This window comes from Pygoscelis adeliae, unplaced genomic scaffold (assembly GCF_000699105.1).
Source record: "Pygoscelis adeliae isolate BGI_AS28 unplaced genomic scaffold, ASM69910v1 Scaffold101, whole genome shotgun sequence".
NCBI classification, from domain to species: Eukaryota; Metazoa; Chordata; class Aves; order Sphenisciformes; family Spheniscidae; genus Pygoscelis; species Pygoscelis adeliae.
Window position 1 is genome coordinate 8,235,473 of NW_008824238.1, and position 13,210 is coordinate 8,248,682.

Genomic DNA, 13,210 nt, shown 5'->3' on the forward strand with positions numbered 1-13,210 from the left:
CCATGAGAACAAGGGCTAGTGATTGTGAGACTTCTCCCAGCTGCTTATAGAATATTTCATCTGCCTCTTCATCCTGATTGGGTGGTCTGTAACAAACTCCCACCATGATATCTGCCTTGTTGGCCTTCCCCCTGATTCTTACCCATAAACACTCAACCCTATCATCACCATCATTAAGCTCTAGACAATCAAAACACTCCCAAATGTACAGGGTTACCCCACTGCGTCTCCTTCCTTGCCTATCCCTTCTGAAGAGCTTATAGCCATCCATTGCAGCACTCCAGCTGTGCGAGTCATCCCACCATATTTCCGTGATGGCAACTATATCATAGTTTTCCTGCTGCACAATGGCTTCCAGCTCCTCCTGTTTGTTGCCCATGCTGCGTGCATTGGTGTAGATGCACTTCAGTCGGGCTACTGATCCCACTGCCTTTTTGGGGAAGGAAGTCCTAATTCCTATGTGACCATTCTCAGGCGCTTCCGTGGTTTCTAACACATCAATAACCCTTGCGTCTTTGCTGCCGCATGGATCTCCATCCCCTACCTCCATTGAGATGGCAGATCAAAGGACCTCGCTAGCACACCGCCCCTCAAACATTGGTGTGCCACACGCAGGCTTATCTCTAGTGAGCCTGGTTTTCTCCCTTTCCCCCTTCAAATCTAGTTTAAAGCCCTTTCAATGAGCCCTGCTCACTCCTGTGAAAAGATCCTTTTCCCCCTTTGAGACAGGTGTACCCCATCTGTCGCCAGTAGGCCTGGTGTTGTGTAGACTGATGCATGATCAACAAAAAACCCAAATTTCTGCCAGTGACACCAGGCTTGGAGCCAGGTATCGATCTGCTGACTCTTCTTCTTCATAGACAGATTTCACCCAAAATGATGGCTTTCATATTCTCTGAATATCAAGTCATTTCTCCAATGTTTCTTTGATCCTATCTTATTGGATTTATGCTCCCTTTATCTTTGATATCTAGGGTTTAGCCTTCATATCCATCCATTTGCTATTTTTCAAATGATCATGGAATGGAATTGGAATTTTGCTTTCCTCTTGTCCAGTACATCTTTTTTTTTTTATATCAGCACTTAATATCTTCTAATTTGGGATTTATTTCAGATGCATGATATGTTTGCAGGATTTTGACCTTTCCCCTTAGTCAACAGACTTTTGTTCAAGATGGGATATTAGCTGCACAGTGGAGACTATCTTGCAATGCAATTTACAGAGGTCAAAGAAGGCTTCAGAAAAATCAACAGATATGCTTTGAGTATTTTGCATGCCACTTTTTTCACAAAATAAGGGATGCAACATTTGTTTTCCAAGGTTCTTCCTATAAACACACAATTTTCTCACTTCTCTTCCACCCCATCACTGTGGAATTCTACAATGTATTAATACCTCCTCTGATTTAAAGGAACTGCCTTTGATTTTCTGGGATCTCTCCACTCCCTGGCCCTATAAGTCACTTCATGAGAGTAAACTTCTGCATCATCAACACCCTAATGTGTTAGCTGAGATGATCATATAATCATGTGTGGCTTTCCCTCAGAAGTCACAGCAACGTATAGGGCAAGTACAGAACAATGAGGCCACTACAATTTGGGTGAGCCTGTCAGCATGGCTGCTGATGCATGGATAGCTAAACCAGATCCAGGAGCTGATCTCCAAAGTTCAGCGCGCAATGATGGTGTGTCTTCTTATTAGGACTTCTGTTAGTGTAAAGCTGAACAAACTTGCAACTATTTCTGAGCACCCAGGAGAACAGGCTGCAGTAAGGAAGGAAGATGTTTGGGACAGACAGGCACTGGTGAGAAAGCCTATTGCTCAAGTACGTCTTCCTTATCAAGGTCTTCCCATAAAGCACTACAATGTGGCAGCAAGGTAAAAATCACAAGGTTTCTCTGTGGAGCTTATGGCAGAATATAGGCTGTGTGTGTATACAAAAACCTTCTGGTTGTTATTTGAGATCCTCGGAGAGTAGCTTGCTAGTAAGACTGTTTCGCTAACTATGTAAAAGCGTTTTCCTAGATTAAAGAAAGTTTCTGCAGAGTTCCTTGCAACTACAAGAATGTACCATCTTTGTCTGCCCATCTCGGTCATGCATTGCCTTTGTTTACAAATGACATATATTTTCTTCTTTCCTTAGAGCAATATTTCAATCCAGCATTAAAGCAAAAAGCATCAGGCTAAGAATACATTATGCTCACAGTCTCCATCATTATATTAAAAATTACTGGGAGGGGAGGAGAGCCAAGATGATTAGATTGTTTGGTTTAGGATATTGCTTTTCTCATTAAATGAATTAGACATTTTTAGTAAGAACTCCAGGAAAACTGAAGGTCTCTCCATGCTTCAAACTCTGCAGTTCTCTTTTGCTGGCAAACTCCTCCCTTAAGCACCTCGGCAGCCCACTTTCCATCCTCCCTGGTGCTTACAGGCAGTTCTGAGAAAGGGCAGTCAGCTTGGAAACAGATTTTTCCTGGCATCTTTGTTGACTCTAAGGAATAGCACCACAAGCCCATTGATTTAAGGCAAGCAAAAGGAAATGTTGGATTTATGTGATGTTAGCTTCTTTTCTAGCAGGAACAGCATACGCGCATCCCTTTACCGTGCTGGCAGCCTGAAATATTTTATCGAGCTTTCACTTCACCCTGTGATCTCTCTGTCACTTGTTTTTATTGAAGTATCCATGCTCCTGTGTACAACTAGGCTTTTCAAGTGATTTAGCTTAGAAAACAACCTCTATGTATGAATGTCACTTCACATTCAAGCTCAAGACTGGGTGCTGCAAACTTGACCAGATATTCCCATCCAGCTTGGGAACCCTCGGTATCTTGCTTGCACCTCTGGAAGTGGCAGCTTCTGAGCGCCAGTGAATTTGCTGCAAGCAATGGAGAAACCACCTCCCGTAGGGTGGAGGTGCCACTGAGCAGCTGGCTGCTAGTGTGGCTTGCTGGGGTATGGGCAGCAGCTCCCCGCTTTCTACAAAGCATCTGGAGTTGTTCAGCTGAGCAGGAGCCGTCTCCCATCTATCTCGAAATGCGAAGCGGACTAAGGCAGATCAGACTTGGGAAGTGAGGATGTGAGGCTAGAGCATGGGAAGGCAAGAGGCTGTCTGCTACGCAGGCTTGTTCTGTATTCGGGCAAATACAATAGTTAGAGAAAAAGAACAGATGAACTAGAGAAAAAGGGAGAAAGATGAAGTAGAAGTTGAAGATTAAAAAGAGAAAGAGAACACACAGGAAAGAGTTTTGCATTATGTGATAATATAATTGAAAGTACAAAACCAGCCTACTCACATTTTGAAACAAACAAAAGGAGAGTGAAGACTATTGTTTGGTTTGGGAGTTTGGGTTTTTTGTTTGGTTTTTTGTGTGTTTTGTTATTATAATCTACTCCAGCATGTGCTCTAGCCTTGGCTCTGTATTCCATAGGTCTGGTGTTAATAACAATGTCACTGTTTGTTTCTGTAGAAGGCGCCCCTGAATGCCTGTAGTCTCTCAGCTAAAGATAATCAGATGTTCTGCCAGGGTTAATGATACTGGTGGCCTCTGACAAACACTACCTCATGGTCATTGAATTTCAAGTCAAGAAAGGGGACACCCTGTGCACACAGGATCAGAGCTTTAGGTACCAGCTAATGAGCCACAGAGAAGTGTATGCGCCTGTATTGTAGCAGAATACCGGTTGGGTTACAGTGGAGTCCCACCCAACTTCAAGCCTTACTCAGCTAGAAAGGGGTGGAGAAAAGGCCCCGATAGTGGAAGTATTAAGAGACCTGTGGTGGAGTAGGGAAGCAAGAGGAACTGTAAAGGGAAACAGAACTGATTACTTCTGGACTACTTTGAAGGCAACCTGCAAAGATAAATGAATCTAATGTAACCCAGAATTTCTGTCCACAGCAAAAGATTTAGGGGAAAAAAAAAAAAAAAAGAAGAAAGGTTTGTTAGCCTAGATTTTTAAAAAGACTGCACAGGATCTAATCATACGTTAAAATGTGTTAGTAAATATTACAAACTGGAAAGAAAGGGACTCTATTATGTGTTATTAGTTTGTAGAAAGCAGTAGACTTTAGAAACAAAATTTGTTTGTCAGACAGAACATGTATTTATCCAAAATCAAATAGCCCTCACAGAAACAAAGAAGCAAAACCTATAGACTTTTTGCAAAAGTACAATTGTATATGCGCTAAACAAGAACATTTAACTCCTCTTCATTGAGTGTGCAATTGTGAGAGGAGAAGCAGAATTCAGATATCAAATTATCCAGACCTCAAATTTAGGATTTTACCATTGTTTTAAAAATCTGAAATATGGTTCACAGGCTGCTATTAAAATTAACATCAAAACTAGATTCTGTTTCAGTTTTAGTGGAAGCAGATGAGGATTCCCATGACATCTGGTTTGACTTTCTTCCCTCTAATAAATGCTGCCATTTGATCCATGTCAATGATGTATAACCTTGAAACATCATTCATACAACATTTTCAGAAAACAACATAGAAAAGTTGTGACTTTAAGATGCACTGTTCTTTGTTTCTGATGCGGGAATTTGTATTTCAAGATTAGAAAATTCAAGAAATGTTATTAAAAGCCTTTAAGAAGCAAGCACTGGTTGTACTTCTTCTTGACAAAATGTTCTAAGAAGCCAATGGCAACTGTAAGGGAAACATCCATTAAGATCAAGTGCATCCCCCTAAGGGAGTGGACTCATCGGAGCCTCAAATGAAGATGCAAATAGCCTCCCACTTTGGAAATGCGGTAACCTCCACCATCACCTTCTTCTCCCATCCTCAACAGTGGGCCTTTTTAGGAAAAAAGGAAAACTAACACGTTGACCAGATTCAGTATATCTGCATCTGAGATGTGAACTGTGGCATGCTCTTCCATAGACTCCCTAGGCTCTTATATTTTTCAAATGTTTAAATCTTGAGGACTTTCCTCAAAATGATATTATTATTATTATTCTTTGAATGTGGGTCATCTTACATTGCATTGCACATAGCCACTTTTCTTTAATGTGAGACTGTTGTGGGGTTTTTTCCTGGATGAGCAGTGCTACCATCTGCTTCTTCTGGGACAACCTAGCCAATATCTAAGGTCTTTGCTGAAAAAATGTTCAGAACTACTTCTGAGCTTTCTGCATTTGATCAAGGTGACTTGATAAGTTTGGTTCAGGCATTGACCTTGCTAGACTACCCACGACAGTTCCCTCACCCCTATCGACAGGCCCACTGGAAAGGAGCTGTATAGTAGAGGAATCCAAATCCGCACCTCTGAAGCCCTGCTCATCCTGCAGCACTGCATCATCCCTTAAAAATGGGCCATAATAGCTGTCTCATCTCAGAAGAATCCCAAATCCGAAAAGAATATCAGTATGCTCTGTATAATTTAGTTTGTGAGATGTGTGGCTGAAAGTCCAAATTCTGAAATGTGTGTCCTATGATCCCAGTTATATGAGTTCCCAAATTATCCAAGATGATGTGCTTGTGCTTCATCATGCACCCAGGCAGCAGACAGGCAACCCTAGACAAAGAAGTTAAAGGCTGGGGGACAGATTTTTTTTTTTTTTTTTTTAATGCTGACATTGGTATTGATTGCTGACAAAACCAGGCCTGAATCCCATCTTTTCACTCCATAATAATGAGCTAAGAGAGACACACAGACTGTCTAAGATGCAAAATGGCAACACCTGCCTCCACTATTCCAAGCCTGAGACTGATTTATGAGTCACCTTGTGGGATGCATATGGGATGCATACTGCCAATCAGCCAATCATTGGGCTTGCAGACCAGGCCCCAGAGACCAGTCTTTTCCAGGAATTTTGCAGAGTTCAAGACCTCAGATTCTTCCCCAGGAATGTTTATGAAGTGTTTTACTGTAAAGACAGGATACCTAAAATAACAGCACATACACATATACAGAACTGAATAAGGACAACTGTGCGATCAGATGCAGGTCCAAGCAGGAGACCCAGACAGCGTCAGTGTTAAAAGAAGTTGGCTCTTCTTCTGCGCCATGCAGGCCATGTGGTCAGAGGCCATAAAGCTATAAGTACTCCTACTTTAAGATCTGCTGAAAGCCAATATAGCACTTATAGTCATTCTGCAAAATTCCATAGTCTGTGTCCTGATGGACAAAACATCTGCAATATGCTGCATCAACAGTCAGAGCAGCACTCAGTCATTCATTTCAGTGCTGAAGTCCACACTGTCAGGAAAACAGCTTCATATTCTGGATCATTTCTGGGTCTTCCTGAGCTCCATCAAAACTGGTGATCCTTTACGAGTGAGAAAATTTATTTCCCCTTGCTATCGATAACTACCAGAGCCCCAAAATACTGGCTGATTATGAAATTCAGATACCAGTTTTTCACCCACTTCAGAAATAGTCTGATCTTGGGGGTGTGTAAGACAGTTACATGAAGCAACACACTAACGTTTGTTAAAGATTATACGCTTCGCCTATCACTTGTCAACAGACTTAAGTCTTTTGAACAGGTACAGCTGAAAAGCCAGGTTCCCACAATCCAGGATTTCAGACTAATATTAATTTAAAGGATGCTAATTACAGCTGCATTTAGTTATTCTTTGAGACAATGTAGTTAGTTCATCCCCTATGATATGCTTTCCATCCCCATTTTTTTGAGTTTTCTAAGCAGAAGCTTTGAACCATACAGGAAAGAAATCAAGGACCTGACTGCCTCTCCCTGTATGCCATACGTTTACGCCACTCCTGGTCCTGGGGACAGATACGCCACTGTTCTTAACATATCTTTGAGTGCTGGCTCTCAGAAACCTGAAGAGCTTTTGAAATAATTTGAAATATTCCGAAGTGAATCAGAAGCATGCAAGGCCAAAACGAGTACGGTACCTGTAGCTTTTTCCTTTCACCCTTTAGCTGGATACATTCCTTCTTTCCAAGGTCCGTTCCCTTCAGTTAAAGCTCTTCAGCTGATGTTGGTTGGACTTGAAATTTTTTGTTGCCCTTTAAACCATTGCATCTTCTTGCTCTATGAAATCTTCCTATCTGCGTTTTCCTCCTGTTCATCAGGTTTTAGTTCACCCTTGTTTTAGGAAGGCTAGAAGCTTCTCAGGGCTGCATCTTGGCCCCCTGCAGCCTCCTTCACAGCTGCCAGTGATTATGGCACCATGAAGACTGGGCTCTTCTCACTTTGGAGGACCAGTCCCCTGGTGACTGACCTCTCCACAAACTCTGCAGCTCTTTCAGTAAATGCAATACAATCACTGGAGCTTAATTTTTATTGTTTGCCAGACTCTAGTCTCCCCAGCTGTATTTTTAGCTGCCTAACCTCAGAAAAAAATTGACTTCTCTGAGTGCTCCCTATATATCCATTATCTGGAGGAAAAATCCATCTGTTTCATCCTGCAGCATCTATATTTGAAACACTCAGCCTTACTTATCTTTAGCTAACTCATTCTTCTCTGCCAGGAGCTTCTGCCTGAAATGCTATTTGTTTTTTCTCCATCAGAGAGATCACCTCTTCCAGCCTCTTCATTCAGTACTTCATTCATCAGCCTTTCAACAGCAAGAGGCGCTGGTGCAAATGCAGAATCTGCTTTATCCTCATGATTTTTTTTCATCCTCCAAATGCTGTTCCTGCCATTTGAAGTTTCTGTGCGGTAATCACACCTATGTGTATGTAGCTTCTGCTTCTACTCAGCATCCCCCGTCCGCTCCACAGCTGGTTCAGTTCTGAATGGGTTATTTTGGCAGCCATCTTATATCCCACTTCGCTCCGAGTGTCTGCATCTCTCCAGCATATCCTTGCTACTGAAAACAGAGGTTACTAATGTGCATCACTTCTGAAGGGATAGAAAATAAAGTAGCAGTGAACACTACCAATAAGAGTTTCCCAGTCTGGGCCCTCGGTTGTGATGCTTTTTTTTTAATGGATAAAATCTAAGCCAATGCTGAAAAGATGGAGTGCAGTACCATGGTATCACCACAATGAGGCATGTGATGCATTGTTTTAAAAGCAGCTGTGGCAAACCATTTTTATACTGTGCAGTATTTCTTTCTCTTTTGGTCCATGATGGATTTTCCCAGGTTCTATTCAACGGTAACACAGTTTAGAGAAGGTGCTTTCCTTTGCTGTGACATCTTCATGATGGCAAAAAAACAGTTAAAATGGTTTCCAGTTTTCCTCTTCCAAAAGGAAATAAGTACTGCGTTATTTCTCTTGTGTACTTTCAACTACTCAGCTGCATCCTCCTGCCTACCCATGCTCTTAAGGAGGTAAAAAATACTTTCATTTTGCTTGCAGCTATTCATTTTTCACAATGTGAAAAATTCATCTTGATAAAATAAAGGTAACCCTGCAGCTGTGTTGTGCCTGTAGTAGGAATTCTTCAATGACACTTGCTAGTGCAAACCCCTATGTAAGTATTAATCACTACCCTGTGAAGGTTTTTAAGCTGTTGGGTATGTTCTTCTTCAAGGCATGAAGAGAATTCACATTGTTGCTCCAACATATTACTTGCCCTAGGGAAGAAATTCTGCATTATATTTTAGTAGTCCACTCCTGTATGATGATGCTGAATAATTAGGGCCTCAGTAAAATTACTGATATGCAGAAGCGCTACTGAGCACAAGAAAGGACTGTGAAAGAAAATTCTGTGTGTTGAACAATTTAGTTGTCCCAGAAGTGGAATTACAAGCAATAATTTGCATCTTAATTATTTAACTGTGTCTCAACAGTTTAATTAAACAGTGTATTCAAGTGAGTTCGGTTGGGTTGCCCTCAATATGTACTACCCTGGACCAACATAACTAGGATGGAAAATTCAAGAATTACATTTTTCTGTGGTAGACATTTCAGGGCGTCTCCACCAACTTGGTGGGCTTTAGTTTCATACAATTACTAGTAGAGAAATTTGCGTTGCCCCTTTCAGTGTATTTACACTGCTTCAGAATAACTCAGGCCTTTCTTTTCCCTGCTAGGCAATCCTTGACTTATTTGGAACCTATGAGGTTTTTTATGTACTACCTCTCAGAGCGGAACCAAGAAGTTGTGTCTCCTATTTCCACTAAGATCTGTGTAACTCTATCCAGCTTCTTCCCCACAAGGTCGTTCATTTGCTTGGGTGGTCCCAGCTTTCCACAAGCTTCCTGGAACTGCTGTTTGCTTCTCTAACATGTCAATCATGCCATCGTCCCTCTGCCTCTTCTCTGCTTCAGCATCTTCTCCATTTGTATCCTTAAGTACCAGTGTAAGCAAGCCTTTGGGATCCCGCAGGTCCTTCTTTTCAGACTCTTTTTATGCGCTCTCTTCCGAGTGTTGCAGAGTAGTTGCAGCACACTGTCATCTTTCTCAGTTGTTGTTTCTGGGTTCCTCCTGTGGGAAATGCTCCCAAAGAGGAAGGAAAATTCTGCTTGGTGGAAAAAAAAATAATCAGATACAGTTCAAGCTTCAGCCTTGAAAATTTGACCCTTTGTTTTAAGCCATTTGTTTTTAGACACTCAGTTGTATCTTACCTTTAATAACGGGCTTACCGCTCTGCTTGTGATCTGAATGTCAAAGCAGGACACTAGCAGTAAAAGGGAAAATGTGATAAAAAGATGTACTGCTTCTAAGCACAGAGACAGAGCTAACTACTAGCTTGCCAAACTGATAAAGTGGCAATGAAGGCCTGAATGGCAGATCATGGTGTCACCCTGTTAAAGTGTAAGATATACAGACAACAGTAAAATATTGTATGTTACCATCAGAAAGGATGCTTTAACTGATACCTTAATAATTGCATGGAAGAGTTAATCCTGTTTTGTCAGAAGCAGTTTTATGCCATTTCTGGAAGAACAGCAATGGAGGCAATTTCCTGTGCTAAAATAGTAACTGTTTAATTTAGTGTGATTGTTTAATTCAAAAACAGAAACAACAAAAGCTGATTGTTACCTTAAATTTGATAATAATTAATTGTGGGACAGCAAATCGTTATTAAGCTCAACTGCAATTTCAGAGTTTCTCTCAACCCTGTCTCCTTGCTTTGTCCTTCTCAGTCAATCCCCTTATTTTATAAAAAGCCCAACTGCATCCTAAATCTATTTTAAACTCTTGCTTTTTATTGCCTTGGCAGTTTACAATATAGCTCTTTTGTTCACTTCGTCCCCCAAATTAAATTTCCTATGGACCAGATCCTCAGCCAGCCTAAGCTGGCGTACCTCTATCAACAACAACCACTCTGCTGATCCAGATGATCGAGCCCCCTCCTATTAATCATTGGTCCTTTCCCCCATCCCCCAGGCAGATTGCTTGCACGGGGTTGGCAGGGTTCCCGTATCATCTGTTCATTCACTAATAACACTATTCAGCATTTATTGGGCCGGTCTGGCTCTCTGCACATTCAGCAGCAAAGCTGCTATTGATTGCATGATGGGGAAGCAGAATCAAGCCGTATAAAGTCGCATTACTTTGTATTCTGAGAGCTCTGTGCAAACTACAATGCAGTTAATTCACTAATGGTTTATATTCATCTTGCTTGTGTCATAGTGAAGAGAAAATGTTTCAACACTCCCGGGAGGGGGGGTGGTTCGCATGATCGTTGTTCGGAGGATTTGAGAGTCACGTCACAAAAGGCAAGTTGTGGGCTATGCTCCAGCAATGACACACCTTAGTAGCTGTAAGGCACATTGCCAAAGACCTCCCTGTTAAGGGAGGTAAGATTATACAGTCTGTGTTGCCTGATTACATATATCAGATAAAGTTGCCAGATAAAAACAGCATGAAGGACAAAATATTTTCAGCAGAAAGAGTGAATATGATCTCACTTAACACCAGGTTACACCACCTACACTTTTTCTTTCCGTGAAGAAGAAAGCCGCGCCAGGTCCATTACATTTTTAATTAAATGCTGCTACTCTAAAAGGGTAACCAAATTATTAAGATAAACCATCTATGCTGTAAAGAACAGAATTGAATGATTGAAATACTTGGCTCCAAATCAACTTTAAGACTTAAAATTTTGAAGAGTATTACTGGGGACTATAATGCTTTCTAAAGTCTCTCCTGGTATTTTGTCAATGACAGCAGGCATTAAAATAACACAGAGTAGCTTTGAAAAATGAAAGGGTGCTTGGCATTTTGCAGTCTATGTTTTGTTTTGGTTTTTAAATGGCAGTGCTTTTACCTAGCAAGAAAAATATATTCTTCACAGGATTGAAAACATATTGAACATTAAAAAGTCTTCATTCAAATATTTTCAATATGTCACTTTTTGCAATTTTGGAAAGGTTCTGAAAAATTTGCAAAGCTCATCCATGCAATTTTTAGGAGTGTATTACCTTAAATTAATGAATTATCTGTAGTAATTTTAAGGAGATTATTTTAAAAGTGTTTTAAAGAGTTTAATCTTACAGCATTGTGGTTTAAAAAACAGTATATAACACTACAGTGTAACAAAATGTGTAATTACAGATGTAACTGACAGCAAAAGAATGGCATACGTAAATACAGATACAAGCAAACATGCCAATCTCATTATCACTGATATGTAAATACCCACCATGGAGACACAACCTAAGCTTAATTTGTTAATACTGTCTAAAAAGAGAAAAGCGTTAAGAAGTCAAGGAAGTGGTGTGTGGTGCCTTATTTCCTCCCCAGCCAAATTACTTCTCCCTGAAATAAGCATGATAAAAATGTTCATTTTCTTTGACTCACATTTTGGAGCATGACTTCGTTCTGTTTCCACTGTAAGAAGAGTCTTACAGATTTAACATCCGTACGTACCATATAGGCTCTTAATTCTGTGAAGATTTAAGTGCAGGGCTAGCTTAATGCACAGAGTAGCCCTAGTTACTTCAGTATGTGTTTTCTGCATGTGGAACATCAATGAAACAGAGAGGTTGTTTTCACGGTCATTATTTTTGTGTAACCATTGCTTTCTGTTTTGACAAAACTACTTTTTACTATAGCTGCAGTTCCCTGAATACCAATGTTTTTATCCAAATGTATCATCTGTAGCCTTGACGTGGCTTCCTAATACAAGAAAATTGAATTCAAATGCGATACCATTCCAGCTAAAAGTCTTTGGGGAATTTCTGGCATATGGGCCAGGGGTCCTGTGACCTCTGCACTGGCCAGGGACTTTCTCCCAGGCAGCCCATGGCTCCACCAAGCTTCCCCTCAAAAGCCCATTGTCATCCTCTTCTCCCCTGTGATAACCCTACCCTCTTTCAGCACCTCGTCCCACCCTGCAGTGCTCCACGCCATGCTGTCCCAGCTGCTGCCTAAGTCTCATTTCATTCTGTGCTGTGCCCCCTTTGCCCTCTATTGCTCACCTTCCCCAAAAGCTTGCCTGGCTGAAGCGGAAGAGGAGCTCAGTGTGGAGCAGCACTGGGTGACTCAGTAGCTTTGCGCAGGGATGACATGCTGTTTTGGATCTTCAAGTGAGGCCGAAGGACCTGCATGTGCAGAGCACTGCTGGAAGGGAAGCTGAGGCTGGGTGAGGAGAAAGCACTGCACAACAGAGAGGTGGTTAATGAACAGCTTAGAAAAAAATATTTAGAAGTCTCAGACCCTCAGTAAAGAAAAAAATGTTCAGACTCCTCCATGAGTAAATTTTAGCCCCAAACATGTCCAATTGTATGGGTATTTCTTACAGATATTCCACAAAAAGCATCCGTAAGCTCCTGTGGCAGCTTCAATAATCCAAACAGCTGCATGGTTAGGAGCCCAGAAGTATCGGATTCCTGTACTTCACACTGTTCCCTGGCATTTGTCAACTGAAAAGCTTTTAGCTTAGTTTATTTCAGAACAAACGTTTCCCTTTGTACCCCCAAACGCATGTTACTTCTTGGATCTGAAGGGCCAGAAATACTGCAGAGCAGAAGGCTGTAATTACAGCACCAGCAGGAGAGGGGCCAGCCGTGGGCATCCCCCTGAACCCAGCGTCAGTGTGATAGGATTTCCGCCTGCCGGGTGAAGCACCTGATTCCTCGCCTTACAGAATCAAGACTTAAACTCTGAAGGATGCAAGTTTGATGCCCAGCTATGACAAGTGACAGTTTTTGCTACAGCATGTGGAGTCCAAGCTTCCTGAAACTGGTAAAGGAGCATCTCTGGTACTAGCAAACAGAACTGCTGAGGAGCCTCTGGTTTGCTGCGTTTTTCTAAGATGTAGAATGGAAAAAAAATCCTTCCCCTCCCTAGACTTCCTCTACTACCCTTTCTCCTTGAGGTTCTCCAAAAGTA

The 13,210-nt window shown here is 41.5% G+C and overlaps 1 protein-coding gene across 1 annotated transcript in view; it reads left to right on the forward strand.

The window, feature by feature from the left end:
* Nucleotides 1-13,210, forward strand: part of CPA6 (carboxypeptidase A6) — a 122,923-nt gene that overhangs the window by 93,282 nt on the left and 16,431 nt on the right. The window lies entirely within an intron of this gene.